Raw genomic sequence first — 17,571 nt, 5'->3', positions numbered from 1 at the left:
GGATTTACTCATAGGTCTTATAATAATGATAAAGAAAAAGCTTAAAAACCCCCAAAAAAACAGACATTCACTAGTTATTTGTAAATGACCTAAGTATAACTGGTGCCAACCCTAGTGGATGACCGCACCCCACGTGCGGCTAACTGTCCACAGATAATCCCCACCCTACATTTTCTTTCTTTCTTTTTAAAAAAAATGTTTTTTCTTCTGGTTCCACAGAACTCCCATAGGAGCAAAGGAATCCACAATGACAACTGCAGGACCGTACCGGTTGTCTCTCTGAGTCCTGCGGGACTCCAGTGGGAACGGTCAAATACGCCAGCAAGAGTACAGCAGGATTGGCTCACCGGGGAAAAAAAATCTTTTATTTTGGTGGTGTCTCTGGGAAAAGCTGAAAAAAAAGCAGTCTGTTTCCTGTAAATGCACTGCAACATTTACTTTCATATTGCGTACAGTTAGTGAGATTGCTGAGTCCCAACAATCCAAACCACCTGACGGAAAAAAGTCCCCTGACCGATCAGAATACTCTTTTTTTATTTGCTGTTCCGTTGAAGTCAACTGTCCATATAGCTTTATTTTTGTAACCTTAATTCCTCCAAAACTGCTGAGCAGATTTGCACCAAAAAACAAGCTTTCTAGGTAAAGATCTTTCTCCCAAATTTGGTGTAATTCTGTTCAGCCGTTTTCTCTGTATTGCTGTATAAAAATTCCTATGGAAATTGCATGTGGGAAAAGTGTTTTGGGACCCTCCTTTTTCTAGGCTGCGTACTTTCCAGGAAGGAACTGAGGTGGGTAAACGTCTTCTTGAGTTTCTTCAAGACTCTGGCAAAGTTATTTATAAAGCAAAAAAGTCTTCCTAAGGAAAATCTAACTTTTATATACCTACACAGTGGTGACCGCAACTGTGCAATATGAAGATTCACAGTGTAATATGCTCTTTATTACCATTGTTGAGTATGATTAGGAGCTATGACTCCAAGAAGTAAAGCTTCTAGTGGATCATGATGCCTCCCCCCACCCTCAGCTGTGATAATAAATAGCATATTACACAAAACACTTTTGCGTGTATGGTTTGTACCTTGGATCTTTTTCATATGAATTTGTTTTTTAAAAATGATTTACCTAAACCAGGATGCAGGAGGTTAAACTTGTACGGAAAGCAAACATTACATAGATGACTATTAGAGTTATTTCCTCTGTAAAGTCAGGTTCTGATGCAGTCTTCATTAACTAAGTTCTGATTTTGATATGTCCACTGATACTTGCTACTCGTTGATCTGATGATCAGGTTCAGCCATTTGATCATTGCAAATCCATGTTCTGTTGTTATGGCCCTGGCCATTCATTCTTTCTTGCCCCCTCCTCTCTCCAAACTTCTTTGCTTTTTTGCTCTTGCCATGCCTGATTCTCCTGCCTGGTTGAAGTTTTCATTGAATTACTTTCTTTTGAAAGAATCTTGTTTCCTGTAAACGCCATATTACCACCAAGTGCAGAGAGGCTACAAGAAGCCAGTTCTAAAATAAATAAATTGTACCATTCAATCTGAGAAAGTAAACTGTTTTTCTCAGGTCATTTTAACGATACTTTGGTAATAGCATTGAAATAACATGTTTTTCGCACCCCTGAGAAGGACAAATAGACCAGCTTCAAAGGCTTGTCCCTATCTAATGACAGTCAGACAGGATTATATATTTGTGGATACTGATTGTCCCCACCACTTCACAGGTAGTGGCCATGAATTATGCTATGCTAAAGAAAGACCTCCAACAATTGTATACCAAATATTTCTCCTGGCTAGGTAGAGTTGGTGTAATGAAGATGAGTCCTCTCGCAAATCCTTTATCTATTTTAAACTATACCATTGGCATCCTTACTGTCAGTTCTCATGTATGGTGTTGCTGTCTTCCACATTCTGTCTACTTCTTGGCTGCCCAGTTAAGACTCCTTATAGAATGAGTGGAAAAAAGATTTGTCAAAACATTGGTGCATCATAGAGCATCTTATAACATGCACATCCCTATGGCAGGTTCCTTGGTTACAAAAAGGACAGTATTCTTCACTTACAACTAAGATTTATTTTTTATTTATTTATTTATTTATTTTATTTATTTTGAAAGTTTTATATAGCGCGGACAAGATCCTTGCAGATATCAGAGCGCTTTACAAAGAGAAGTACATGGGCATGGTTAAACAGATAAATCAATAGGTCAATTAGTACAAGTATGTGGCAACTAAGCCCAACATGAGTACAAAGAGGTGGCTACAAAGCCAAACGTGTGAGTAATAGAACAGTTAATACAAATAATCAAAAGGGTCAAACATGTAGTATAGATCGGTGCAGAGTACTAACAGTGATCAAGATAGTTTACAATTATAGTCTCTGATAAGGTATCTTCCAGGCCTGTTTCATCACTTTCCCATCACCATTCACACCCATCTTGTATAACTCAGACTTTACTCCAGCACTTATCCCACCTCGTTTAAGATCTTGCACAAAAAGAAAAGTCTAATGGTGGGCTCACTCTTTGCTTATCAACGAATACTCTTCTATGACCTCAAACTGCAATTTGATCTACCAGTACACCCAACTTTGCCACTGGGTGCTTCTCCCAACAATGAAGAAGGGGGCATCAAAACCGTTAACAGGTTAGAGAAGTATATGAAGGATGGCGCATACCACAGAGCCTTCATTTTCACTTTATGTAAACTCTTCCTCTAAACTGCTCCTGATGCTAAAACACCACACTAAAGAAGATGGAACCAAGAACGTAGGTGAGAAATAACACAAGTAATTTGAAAAGTTGTTTGTTACAGCCTGCACTTTTACCTCTGATAGGCATCAACGTGAGGCACAATGCAAAATACTGACGTTGTCGAACCCCAGCAAAAAATTCCTACTGGTAGGTTCAGGAGACGGCATGGGTCTACAGGTTTCCTCTTACATCTTCTGTCATACTATCCCAAACTTTGGAGATATTGGATGAGATCATAACTGACTTATATAGAGGATTCCCGTATCACTAGAGATTCCAATGTAATACTATTAGGAACTTCATATCCTTTCCAAAGATTGCTAAAATCTCTTATCTCACCAAAATCCCTTAGAGGCAAGCGGCTGGCAATGGCAGTAGTGGCGGAGTTACAATGTTCTCGCTTATCCTGGTGACAGACTACCATTTCCACTCTCTCCACTTGTTTAACTAGATCATAGGGCACTCTAGCTGTGGAGAAGGTGGCCTTAGCAACAGAAAACAAACTAAAGTTGGACCAGAATCAATTTAAACGAATCCTATCACGATTTCCGAGAGTTTTTGTGTCCTCTCTGTATTAAAGCAATTAGACTTCTCCCATAGAAGATATCCCAGGTCTTTACAAGATAAACTTTAGAAAGCCTCCACTTCCACCAACATAGAGCCCCAGGCCACTGCACATAAAATATTACCAAGACAATGCAACATTCAGCAACTAATGTTACATTGATAAGAAGACCATGGGGGATATGGAGGTTAGCAAGTTCCTAGGTTGAAAACACTATACTATTGTTGTTTCTGCATGATATGTTGCCCGCCGGCCGGAGGGTTGTGGACGGTTGTATGTTTTATGTAAATAAAATACAATAAAACAGCTAAATCTGCCAAAATATATACATATATTGACACGTTTTACAGTGATAGTAAAAATGAGCCGCACTCATGGGTGATTTGTTTCCAATCTGCTTATTGTAATTACATTGATTAAAATGCAATACGAGCAACGTCCCTATGCGTTTCGGCCCCACAGGGACCTTGATCCCGTGATCAAAGTCCCTGCGGGGCCGAAATGCGTAGGGACGTTGCTCGTATTGTAGTATATCAATGTAATGATATAATACCAGCCTTTGACACAGTCGATCATGAACTTCTGATCGACCTTGTCAACCATGCTGGCATTCAGGGCTTGGCTCTAAAATGGATCACATCCTTCTTACACCATCGCTCCCAGGCGGTTCGCTTGTCCACTTTCTCAGCAACACAAACTAAACTGACCTGCGGGGTCCCTCAGTGCTCCTCCTATTCAATCTATATATGCAACTTCTACTTGTTTCATTACGCAATAGCCCGGTCACCATTTTCAACTATGTCGATGACCTTCATCTGGTATTTAATCTTGATTCCATCATTGCATCAAGCACTAACTTTCAATCCACCATGCTATCTATTAGTGAATGGATGTATCATAGCCAACTGAAACTTAAACCTGACAAAACGGAGCTTGTGTTAACTGGAGGGCTTTCTAACCCTTGGAACTCTAGCTTCTGGCCATCTTTCCTGGGCACTCCCCCTCACCCTGCAGTCTCCGTGAAGAGTCTTGGTGTTATCTGTAAAGACTTGTCATTAAAACCTCAAATCAACGCAGTAATTTCTTCATGCTTTTTCCACCTTCGCAGAATACGGAAAATCTGCAGGTTCCTGACCACGGAGGCCCTCACACTTGTCATCATGGCCCTGGTCACCTCTCGCATCGACTATGCCAACGCCCTTTATGTTGGCATCCCAGCCTACCAGCTCCACCGCCTACAACTGGTACAAAACCAAGCAGCAAGGCTGATCTTTCACCAACCCAAACACCAACATGTTTCCCCTTTGCTGAAGAACCTCCATTGGCTCCCAGTGGCCAAACGTTGCGTCTTCAAACTTGGCTGTACCATCTTCAAGGCACTACTTGGTCAGGGCCCCGCCTTTATCGCCTCCAGGATTCATCGGTATGTCCCCTCCCGTGATCTTGGTTCCTCCCACCATAACCTACTTACCATTTCCACTTTCAAACGGAAAAAACATGGGGGCCTCAGGTTCTCATCTCTGGCCCCCCGGTTATGGAACTCCCTTCCGAACGAACTTAGATCAACATCCAGCTACACTCTATTCAGAAAACTTCTGAAAACCCACCTGTTCCGGCAAGCCTATGAGTAAAAATTGCACATCGCCTCTCATCACTGCCTTTCCGCCCCTAGCACCATGAAACCGCTTGGTGTCCGTGCGCTGTATAAATAATTTTAACATAACATAATTAAAAAGAACAGATTGGAAACTAATCACCTGTAAGTGCGGCTCATTTTTGTCATCATGGTTAAAACTTGTGAATATTTAGCGGGAGGCTCTGCCGTCAACGAGGATTGCACCACCTAGAGCGCCAACAATATCCACAAAAGGTGGAAAAATATATACACAAATATATACATGTATGATTTTTGTTTCATTGGGAAAAAAAGTTAACGCTTTCCATGCGTGGGACAGCCAAGATCTGTCCTATGCTACAGTGCTCATGTGCATCGGACGGCTCCTGGCCGTCCGTGCACATGGCACAGGAAATCCCTCCACAGTCTTTCTGCCCCCGTACCCCCCCCCCTCCCACACCCGGGTGGCAAATGGGGGTCACCCTCGATCTGCCCGGGGGGGGGGGGGAGAAAGCCCGCTAGACACCAGAGTTTTGTTTTTTAATAAAAGAGGGATGGGAGCTGCCCACAATGGACAAGGCCATGCCCCGCCCAAATGTATTTGGAAACAGTCTTTCTGGGGGACGATAGCTCCCAGTCTTCTTCCCAGGAGGGGCAGAAAGCACACTACGCACCAGGGATTTTTTTTTAAATTGCCACCGTCTTTCTGTCCCCCCTTAGGGTGCAGATGGGGGTAACAGCCCCTGATCTGCCTCCCCTGGTGGGTGGGGGGGCACAGTCCACTAAGCAGAAGGGATTTTTTTTTTAAATGCGTTGTGGTGGGGCACTGGCATGCCCATTTGTGCAGCCTACACCCCTACTAATGACAGTTTCTGTTCCCCTTGGGGCAGATGTGGGCAATAACCCTGATCTGTCCCCTGGAGGCAGAAAGCCCACTAGGCAGCCAGGGACCATCTTTTTGTATTTGAGGGGTGGTGGCTGACCAGAATGGGCATTCCAGTGCCCCAATAGCCCACTAGGCAACAGAGATTGTTTTTTATATGTAGGGGGGGGGGCTGCCCAAAATGGACGTGCCATTGCCCCCAAACACAAATTGTACTGTTTTTCTGACCCCCTAGCGGGCAAGATGGGGGTTATAACCCCCAATCTGCCTCACAGGGTGGCATACAGCCCTCTAGACACCAGGGATATGCTTATGTGCATGTCAGAGAGCAGCCCCTTAGGCACAAGAGTCCCTCCCCTTTTTCTAGGGACACATTTCGACTGTTTCCATCCCCCTTGGGGTCAGATCAGCAATATTTCTAGGTTCATCTGACCCCCAAGTAGGGCTGAAAACCACTTGATACCAGGGAAAGTTTCTGTGTATGGGTGTGAACTGGAGTGCTGCTGACGTTCTTATTGTACTGGCGTTTGGCTGGCTGTGTATGTACTGGCATTCTGCTGGCGGTGTGTGTGGACTTGCACTTGACTGGTGGTGTGTGTGTGGAATAGTGCTTGGTGGTGGTGTGTGCTAACACGTTTTCTTAGCGATGTGCCTGGACTGGTAGTGATTCAGAAAAGGGGGTGGTGATGGACAGAGTATCTGAATTAAACAGAACACTCATACCCAGTCAACAGATCAGGGCTTGATCCATCACCGTTTTTTAGCTCACTGCACCATCCCAGCTTAGAACCTGGCTATATGCAAATTAGTCTGTCCCTGGCCCAGTGCATCATGGGAACAGGGCAGACCAAACTACCAAGCACTGGTAGTGTGCATGGACTGTTGCTTGGCTGGCGGTGTGCGTGGATGGTGCTTGGCTGGCGGTGTGCGTGGATGGTACTTGGCTGGCGGTGTGCGTGGATGGTACTTGGCAAGCGGTGTGTGTGGATGGTGCTTGGCTGGCGTAGTGCTCAGCGGATGCTACTTGGCTATGGTAGAAGAGCGTTCCCCCCCCCCCCCCCCAAACATGGCCGGAAAGGAAAAATAAAACGATGATGAATGTTCATTTTATGTTTACTTGCCCAGCCTTGGGGGGAGGGTCAGGGGATGATAAATGCACTCACTTCACTGCGCATGACGGTTTGGCCAGCCGTCTCAGGCCGGCCAAACTGTCATGTGCAGTGAAAGCTCTTTTCAACCCTTTAAATGCAGCTGGGTTGGAGAGATCAGGCACAGACTCACAGTCTGTCCTGAACAACCAATTGATGGTGCCCAAGCCAATCCTGAAGCTGCTCTCATGCGTGAGAGAAGCTTCAGGATTGGCCGCAGGGCATTCTGGTAGCCAGTGCCGCCTGGAGAAGAAGAGAAGAGCGCAACCTGGCTGGCTACAGGTAAGTCTTTTTTCTTCACACTGGTGACACCTATGCCCGCCCCACCTCCCCCCGCCGCTCGTCCAGGACAATGGCCGTGCTGGGTGTGCGTGGACTTGCAGTGTGGCTGGTGTGGATCCCTCAGTGTTTTTTCTTTTACTTAGAATCCCCTGCAAACCTCAAATATAGCTTAAAAAGTCATATTTTCCTGACATTTCTCTGTAGGAAAGTTATAGGATCACCGTGCCAGTAAAAATTTCAGAACACCCAGCGTTCCCCTCGGCCTATCGATCCAAATGATAGCTCACTTCTGTGGGTGCCCAAAGCAGAGTCAGCCTAAAAAAGAAACTGCCCTTTTGGACCAACTCAATCTCACCAGGTTTTTAGGTCGAGCAGACCTACCCTCAATGCGTGAGCATTGAAGGTGTCTGCTTCAGACCTATTGTGGCCCGTATTTAGGAATGTGGACACGAGAGGGTGCACGAGCGCAGATTTGCTCAGATTTGACCTCGTGAGCGCGCACGTCGCCGTGCCCCTCTCGTGCCTTACATTCCCGTGCTCACACAGCCAGCCCCCACCCCCTGCACACACAGGCGCGCGCACATACACACGCTGCCGCCCCCCCTGCACACACACACACACACACACATACAGACACGCACGCATACACACGCACGCATACACTCGCCGCAGCCCCCCCCTGCACACAACGCACGCATACACCCGCCGCAGCACCCAACCCCCCGCCCCTGCACACAGACACACACCCCCCCCTTACAACTAAGCCCTACTCACCGCATCGCCGCCACTCCTGACTTCGGCAGCCACCGCGGGGTTCTCCCTCAGGCATGGGAGCCCCGCCCGCCCGCGTCACCAATGCTGCTCTCTGGCACTCCGTGGATGCGGGCTTCGCGCAGAAGGCGGAAGTCCCGCCCCACGACCAGGTTCACGCTGCCGAACTTCCGGTTCAAACTCTGTTGCTGAGCTTGTTTTTTTTTTGCCGCGCGCCCTCAGAAAACAAATGGTGATTTATATAAGAAAAATAAAAAGTGTACCATTTGACACGGCATCCCAAAACAAAACTTGGGCTCTTGAAATGGGGATGGGGGGAATATGGGGATAATTAATTAATACTTCTCTGTGGTGCGCTCTTTGAACCTGGTCAATATGTTTTTGTTCAGGCTTTTGTCATTGAAAGTCCGCTTCCCGTCGCACCCCCAAAATGTATGCCCCCCACCTGGCGTGGCTCAGTGTGTGCAGCTCCAGCGCTTGCAGAATCGCTAATCCGATTGCCAGGGCGACGGCTGCTGCTGGAGGAAGGGGACGGCAGGGGATGGCGAGCAAGTTGTATAATTACGGCACCGAGCGTAACGAATACAAACCCGGTGATTAAAGCATCCCGCGGCAGCGGGCAGGACTCTCAGACGGATCCGGGGAGAGCCGGCGAGCGGGAGCAGGGTGCGGCGGCTACGGGCCGGGGCGTCGGTCGGTGGCCACGCAGGGGATTGGTGGAGCGGGATACTGTATCCCATAATCCTGGTTCGTGGGCCCGGAGGGAGGCGGCGGGCCTCCTCCCCGCTGTGTCTGACACATCCCGAAGTAAGTGACTGATTGCGGCGTGGAGACTGTAAATCAGGCACAATGGATGGCAGCAGCCAATCATTGTTTTGGCAAGTCAGAAAAGTGATTCGAAGACATTCTCAAAAGGCTGCAGTAGGAGCTAAGGGGTAAAATCCGTTCGACCAATTAATGATGCTGTGCTGTTCTGTTCGCACTGATGCGCTGCTTTGTCCTTGCAGTTAGCTCTGTGGGTTGAGTGGCTGTTGCAAAAGTCATTCTGCAATCACAGGTTCAGGCCACAGCATAGTCCACCGACCTTTACAGCTTTCCTGGTGTGGGGAAATACCATATTTTATGAAAAACGCTGCTGTTTGTGATGTGAGTTATGCTGATGTGTATATGTAAAATGCTCGTTGTTCGGTATAAAAAGGTCTAGTGCAAACCTAGGTGTAAAGCAACGGAGTGCGGTGCAAGAGGAAGAAAGGGACATTCTCTGGACAATTGAGGGGGCTGGCACCTCAGCTCTCACCCAAACAAAGACCCCACTGGTTTGGTCTTGTTTCTAATAGTATTCTGCAACGTAGTTGTGGCGCTTTCATTAAATAAATAACTCTACTGCGCCATTTCCCGTGCTAAACTGCTCCCGGGAGTTTTAATCCTGATGCCTAAAACGGGTAGAAACTTTGCAGTATAGTTTTCTATTTATTTTTTGTGGTTTGCAGAAAAAAATCGCTCAAACAACGTATTCGTCTATGCTCAAGTTGGGGGTGTGCTTGAAGAAAAATGCGAAGTGCACGAGAGAAGCTGAAACAGGGAATAGTAATGATAACTTGTTTTTAGATAGCGCTTCATACTGTGCTTCTGCTATGCCTATGCGCTGTAAATAACAGCTATTACCCAAGCTGATGTTACGCTATATAATAATTTCGGAAGGATGAAAGCCTGAGTTAGTCTTGCCGGGGTTGTAACTCATGACAGACAGATCACTACATTTCTCAGAAGCCAGTGTTTACCTCATACCCTGATGACCCTACTGACTGGAAAAACATTACTATTGGAGACAGAGTATACACTTTCAATTTTGTGCTCTCTTTGTAAGGCTAATTTTCATGATTTCCCGGCCAACTGCATGATTTCAGTAGAGAAGAGGGACTTCCTTTGCAGTATGAAACACAGAAAGAGTGTTTGGGTCATTTTATTGCAACTTGGACGTGTTTATTTTTTTTATTTTTAAGCCAAATCTTGTGGTGGCCACAGGGATTGACAACTGATCTTCAAATATTTATTGCAATTTTTTAATACTGATTGAGCCACCTGATTGGATCTTCCGAGACCTGGAAATTGGGTTTGGATGTTCCAATAAACAGGAGGGAACTAAGGCAGCTGGCCCGTGGATTGTTGCTGCTGCACACAGCTCCCTTTCGAAGTTGATCGAATGAACTCCACTCATTGACTATTACTACTGTCTGTAATCCGTGTTTTCACTCTTTGGTGAGTCAGCACTCTATTAAAGGGTGTTTTCTGTTAAAGTTTTAACATTTAAAGAAGCACTTTATCTCAGTACCATCCAGTTGCTTTTCAGAGGGGAGAAATACAACTTTGTTGCAATCCAGTTTTGGCTCCAAGGTTAGTGTAGGCTACAGAAGCACCCACTCCATGTCACACCACTGTGTCCCAAAGAGTAGACGCACTTTAACTCATGCTTTGTGACTGCAGTATCTTGGAGACTAGGCCACAGAGGTACCCTAACTAGGAGTACCCTGCATAAGCTTTCATGCTACAAGGCCACTGTGTCCTAAAGAGTAGACACAGGGGCACTCATGCCACATGACCACTGCGTCCCGAAGCGTAGGCACAGACACTCATACCATATGATCACTTTGTCCTGAGTAGGCACAGAGACACTCATGCCATATGATCACTTTGTCCTATCGCCCTCACACTATCTATCTATCCCACTCACTCTATCCATCTGTCTATCTATTGCCCTCACTCTATCTGTCTATCTACCGCGCTCACTCTATCGCCATCACTCTATCTATCGCACTTACTCTATTTTTCTATGTATCGCCCTCACTCTATCTATCACCCTCCCTCTATCTATCTATCGCCCTCACTATATCGATCTATCGCACCACCACAGCATCACTCAGGGGCACCACCGAATCACTATGCACTACCACAGCATCACTGAACGCCACAGCATCACTTGTCGCCACCAAAACATCACTCAGCGCCACAACAGCATCAATCTGTGCAACCAATCAACAACAACTGGTTCAAATATGTTCTCTCAATTTTTCAAGCTTTATTACAAATGTCACAAAAAGATGTTAATATTTCACTTTCACTCAAGTTTAAGCTATTGCTATTATAAATTACAATAACTTTTATTTAAGTATTAATTGTTTTAAAAATAATTAAAAGCCATTGTTATTTGTAATATCAATACATCTAAGTCACGTAAATACAAAACATCTTACATTACAAATGCTATAGGTGTCACATTTGCAAAAGTTAAACGTATTGGCATTGTAAATGACAAAGCTATTAATTTCGCTATTTTCAAAACAAACACATAAATAAAAAATGTGTCATTTACAATACCAATAGCTCAAACTTTCCTAATGCGAGACCTATTGCATTGCAAATGCTTGTTTGACCTTTACTGTCACAGGCACTTGTGCGGTATTGTTACATCTGACCTTTGGGACAGAACAGACTCCCTTGAAAAATCACTTATTAGACAAATAAATATGATTTATATTCACAATGTTTACTGCTGGAATAGCAATTTAAACAGCCGCTTGCTAATAACAATATTGTTTCTTGTTCAAAGGCCAGGCAACCCACTAATGAAGATATAGCAAATATATTTATGCAGTCTTCTAATGTAGTGCAGGGTTTGCAGTACTCTGTGCTTATCTCTCCAGCTGCTCTCTTGCCATCACCAAAGCGATGCGCCTTAAATTAACTTGAGAACTTATCTGCCTTGTCCTATATTATCACATCCCTTGATAAAAGCTGGCACCATGCCACAGCGACTCTTGCAGCAGCTCCTGTCTGCTCTGCCTTCAAGGGCTGCCTTTGTGAGCCCCTTCTACAATCAGCAGATTTGATTTTATAGGAAAGAAACTGACTGAATGCACCCCTGGCCAGGTTTATATCTGAGGGTATGTAAAATGCCACAGGACATACATGGTAGAGTCCTGACATTTAAGATAACATTCTTAAAACACTGCTTGCCACAGGCCTGGGCATGTGACATAACAATAACATACCAATCGCCGCATCTTGATTGTATTCTTGTTCGAAAACCTCGCTGTCGAGCGACTGATCATATTATGAAACACGAATTATAAGCCCACTCAAGTGATTGGCTGCCTCTCCGGCAGCTTGGCATACTCTGATGGAAGTAGTAGGACACAAATAATATATGGGATAAAGTACCCACTACTGTACATTATACGCATATTGTACGTTCACAAGGAGTTCTGTAATCTTACAGAGGAATGAGGCTTAAGGACGAGTTCCTTTATAAGGTTATTAAACTCCTAGGTGACTTGCAGTATCCTTTTAACATACAGCAGAAAGTATTTTATTCCTTATAACACATGGTCATACCATTCACCCATCCAACAAACCGTGCAAATCCTTTTTTTTTTTTGGAAAGTACTATTTAAGTTTTGAAGGAACAGCAACGAATAAACACATAGTGACCTCTATGCTCCACAACGTTTTCAGTCCAAAAAGCAATACAGAAAGCAGCTGGATGTACAGTGTATACTGAAACATTGTGACCAGAGTGACGACGAAGGTATCATCATGTGTCCCTTAGTCCAACTCTCTTCATCGAGTTTACCCTTGCCTAAACATAGGTGAGTCCTAGTTTCATTCAGGCCCCCGTGCAATGCTGGTCTCCTTCCTTCTGCTAGCAAGATAGGTTCTCAGCGGGCCCCAAACGTCCCTGAAGCGTGAGCCCCTAAAAAGCAATGTACAATGTGTTTCTGAGTTTTCATTACATGAAGCCAGATCTGTGAGCTAGTTATCAATAGTGGGTGACTTTCCCCTCCCCATGACCAAGCTACATGTCTTTTTCCCAGCCGTTGGGTCAGGCCAAAACATCCTACAGTGTTTGGGTGTCCCTTTATTATAGCTCGGAAGCGCTATCAGAGCCTCTGGCTGAGTTGCCAGGTCCACGATATTGTGTAGTACTTGGAATAACCAAGACCAATAACTTGCAATCCCCGCACAATGCCATGCCATGTGTATGAAGTCAGCCGCTGTTTCATCACATCTGGTACAGAGACAGAATATCGCGTACAGAATATCGAGTTGCACAAATATCGAGTCATTAGTATTGTGGGTCAGAAATATCGACAGCAAGAATAACGTGGTCAAGAATATCGACTTAAGGTAAGTAATATTCATTTTAAAAATATCGAAGTGTTTAATATTGTTTACAAAAATATAGATAAAAATATTCTTTATTATGTATTTTAGTACATATTTTATGCGTATATGATGTATGATTTTTGTATAAGAATTGTTTATTTTTAATATGTGTTAAGGTTTTAGTAGTTATTAATATTTTTTTATTTGGATTTTGCGATTTGAGTTCCTTAGTGGGTTGTAGGTTTATAGGTGAATAGGGTGGGAAGTAATTTAATTATATTAAATTTATTGATTACATTTTATTTAATAATATTTGTTTAATTGAGATGTTATAGTGGGAATTGTGTAAAGTAATTTATTATTAATTCATTAATAATTGGGTAATGTGCATGGTTGTGCTGTTTATAGGAGTAAAGGGTGGGAAGTGATTTATTTTTAATTTATGAATTAATAATTGGTTAATTAATTGGTTATTAATTTTGGTAATTTTGTAATTAATTTTATGTGTGTGGTGTTTATAGGTGTAAAGGATGGGAAGTAATTTAGTTTGAATTTATGAATTAATAATTGGTTGTTAATTAATTTTAATTATTTAATTGGTTATTAATTTTGGTAATTATGTAATTAATTGTAGGTGTGTTGTGGTGTTTATAGGTGTAAAGGATGGGAAGTCATGTATTTTTAAATTAGGAATAAAAAAATGGTTAATTAATTTTAATTTATTCAAACAGTTTTATATAGCACTGGCAAAACCCAAGGGTATCAGAGCGCTTTACAGGAGAAGGAGAAGATTGCATAATATAATAATAAATTCAAACATAAAGGAAAGGCAAACTATGAGAACAAGTAAGGGACATTAGATATAAATCAAAGGTATAGGCAGTAACATTAAGAACCAGACTGGGCATTGGATGAATGAGTAAGTGAGAAAGGCCAGGGTTGCTGGGAGAGGGAACAGGGGTAGGGTGAGGTTAGGGAGGGAGAAAGGAGAGAAGAGAACATGAAGGGGAATGAGGTGAGTACAAGTGAACAGGAGGAAAGAGGTAGATGTGGGGAGTTAAGCGGGGGTGACCGGTCAGTTAAGAAGAGGAGAGGGAACATGGTAACCTAAGGGCCAGGTTAGGAAACACCTGGGAGGTAAACAGGATTAAGGACCCCAATATTTGAGGAGAAGGTGTCGTTTGAGATCTTTTTTGAAGCTGAAGTATGAGGGGTTGCAACGTAGATCTTTGGGGAGAGAGTTCCAAATGTTGGGCGAATTACAGGAGAAAGAGCGTGCTTGAGTTGAGTTCTTTTTAACCAAGGGAGGGACCAGCATGAGGGCATTGGAGCTTCTCCGTTCTCTGGAGCAGCCGGCTTTGTGAAGTTTTTGGGAGAGATACAGTGGGGTTTGAGGGTGCAAGGCTTAATGCGTAATGCAGGCGTTCTTGTAGATGGATCTGCCATCCAGGGGAAGCCATTGGAGATCTTTGAGGATAGGAGAGATGTGATCCCTCCTCTTAGTATCAGAGATAAGCCTGGCCTCAAGGTTAAGGACTGACTTGATTGGAGCTAGGTGAACTTTAGGTGTACCTAAGAGCAAAGCGTTGCCGTAGTCGAGTCTGGAGAGTACTTATGATTGGACGACAGATTTAAAGTCATCAACAGGGATGAAGGTTTGATTTTTCTGAGGTAGAGAAGTGAAAAGAGAGCTCCTTGGGCAGCGTTTTTTATGTCAGGGGAAAGGCTGATGTTTTGGTCAATGCTAATTCCGAGAGATTTGACTGAGCTAGAGATGGAAAGGGAGCAGTTGAGAGCATTAAGGTCAGAGAGCCAGTGTTGAATGGGAAGCCGCTTATTTTTAGGATCAAAGAGAATGACTTCAGTTTTTTTAGGGTTGAGGTTCAGGTGGTTGTGATGGAACCATTGTTGAATCTTAGTTAAGGTGTTGTTGAGGTGCAGAATGTCTGCATGGAATTTAATTTTACAGTAAAGTTGGGTATCATCTGCATAGAAGTGGTAGTTGATGCCTGCTTTCTTTAGAATGAGGGTGAGGGGCTCCATGAAGAGGTTAAATAGAGAAGGAGAGAGAATAGACCCCTGGGGAAACACCCAGGGAGACAGGCATAGGTTTAGAGAGGCAATTGCTGATTTTGATTTGTTGGGATCTGTGCTGGAAGAAGGAAGTGAACCATTCAAGAACGGGGCCATTGAGGCCAAACCAATCTTTGAGGGTATCGAGTAGGGCAGAGTGGTTCACAGTATTGAAGGCAGCAGAAAGGTCAAGAAGGATGAGAAGGGAAGCCTCACCTTTGTCAAGGAAATGATGGATGTCATCGATAATGTTGAGCATTGCAGTTTTAGGGCTACAACCCTTTCGGAAACCTGATTGTAATACATCCAGAAGGGAAAATGAGTCAATGTGTTTGTCAAGTTGGAGCAGGACGCATTTTTCGAGGGCTTTAGAGAAAAGAGGTAGATTAGAGATGGGGCGAAGAATGTTAAGGTCATTATAGTCAGCTGTGGCATTTTTAAGGATGAGTGAAATTTGCCCCAACTGGAGGGAAACAGGGACACAACCTGTAGACAGGAAGGGGTTGATGATGGTAGTCCAGTAAGGCAAGATGATATGCTTAAGGTCTTGAACCATGTTGGGGGGAGTGGGTCCAGGGTATGAGAGAAGGGTTTGAGCTTGGAGATGATGTTGAGTACTTCTCGCTCTGTAACTGGGCTAAAATGAAGCCAGGAAGCATTTTTTTAGGCTGTGCGCTAGGGGTGAAAAGATCCTGGGGGGTGATCGTGAACGGGCGATGAGCAGGATCAGATGGGGTAAAAGGATCGAGGGGGGCGAAGGAGAGAAAGGTGTCAAGGGTGGTAGGACAAGGAGGGGTGAGACACATTGCGCGGGGGAGTAGAAGCAAAGGATGCACCAATCTTTGCAATTTTTTTCAGAGAAGAAATTCGCAATTACTTCGCAATGTTCGGTGGTGGTGGTCAACTTGGGGGTAGCAGAAGCAGATTGTTTTTTGATAATGTTGAATAATTCCCTGGGTCTATTCTTGGCTTGATCGAGTTGTACGCGAAAGAAGGAGGCCTTTACACAGAGGATGTGTTTTTTGTAGTTAGACCTAGAGGATCTGAGGAGGGCGAGATTAGAGGGAGAGGGGTGTTGTCTCCAAAAGAGCTCGGACATTGAGTGCACGTCTCTCATTGTTGAGTTCAGAATTAAACCAGGATTTGGAATGGATGTTTTTTTGAGGTTTTAAATTGGCTGGTGCAATTTGGTCAAGGATTTCAGTCATTGTTTTGTTGTAGTGTTCAGTAATATCGTTAGCATTTTGTGAGGGAGGGGGGAGTTGAAGTTTGGCTTTGAGTTTAGACTCGAGTACGCCTGGGGGAATAAGGTGAAGGTTTCTGGTTAATTTCTTAAGTTTAAGGTTTATGGGGGGAGAGGGAGGAGTGAATCTGTTGATCATGAAGAGGATGAGGTGATGGTCCGACCAATCAATGGGGACAATGTGCGAGAGGGAGGCTAAATCTTTGCTAGTGATGATGGCCTCTAGCGTAGATCCTTTGTCATGTGTAGGAGAATGGCAAAGTTGGGTCAAGTCAGTAATGTCAAGGAGGTCATTGAGGGTTAAAACTGAGGGGTCGTTATAATTTTTCCAGTGAATATTGAAGTCACTGAGGAAAATGTTATTGGGGTAGGAAATCGAGGCTTGGGAAAGTAGGTCAGACAATTTATCTACAAACGATATAGGGTCACCAGGGGGAGGATAGATATTGTGTAGCCGAATAGGGGGGGCCCCCTGAACTATAAGTTCAGCTACCAGGTATTCGAAGGTGGTTCTTGACAAGTGAGAGAGGGAGATCATCTTTATAGGTGATGGCTAGACCCCCCCCCCCGATTTTGACAGGCCTATCTTTTCTGAGGATAGAATAACCGGGGGGGGGGAAGCATGTCGAGAATAGATGAGGAGTGAGCCTTGAGCCAGGTTTCCATAAGAAAGACGATGTCAATGGCTTCACTGAGGATAGTCTTCTAGATTTCTGTTGCATGACGTGCTGCCGATCGACAGTTGATGAGCATGCAGTTAAGGGGTTTGGGTTTGATAGCGGGAGTAGTTTCAGAGTAGACAGTGGTGCGTTGCGGGGAAGGCCTAGGCGAACGAGGGGAGATGGGGGTGCGGCTAATTCCCAGGATCACTGGAATAGAGGAGTGAAGAATATCCTTGTCCGTAGTCGCAGAAGAAAGTGGAGGGGTCTTGGGCGAGCCAGCGGCGGTAGGGATGAGGTTTATCTCAGGGGACTCCGAAGAGGAGGAAAGAGGAGTGTAAGATTCACCAGTCAAAGGGTAGGGGGGATAGGCATTCTTTGGGACCCCTAGGTCCTGGGAGGAAGGGTGGGTAGAC

The sequence above is a fragment of the Lissotriton vulgaris genome, chromosome 12, assembly GCF_964263255.1.
Source record: "Lissotriton vulgaris chromosome 12, aLisVul1.2, whole genome shotgun sequence".
In the NCBI taxonomy this organism is placed as follows: domain Eukaryota; kingdom Metazoa; phylum Chordata; class Amphibia; order Caudata; family Salamandridae; genus Lissotriton; species Lissotriton vulgaris.
This window is presented reverse-complemented; position numbering follows the sequence as displayed.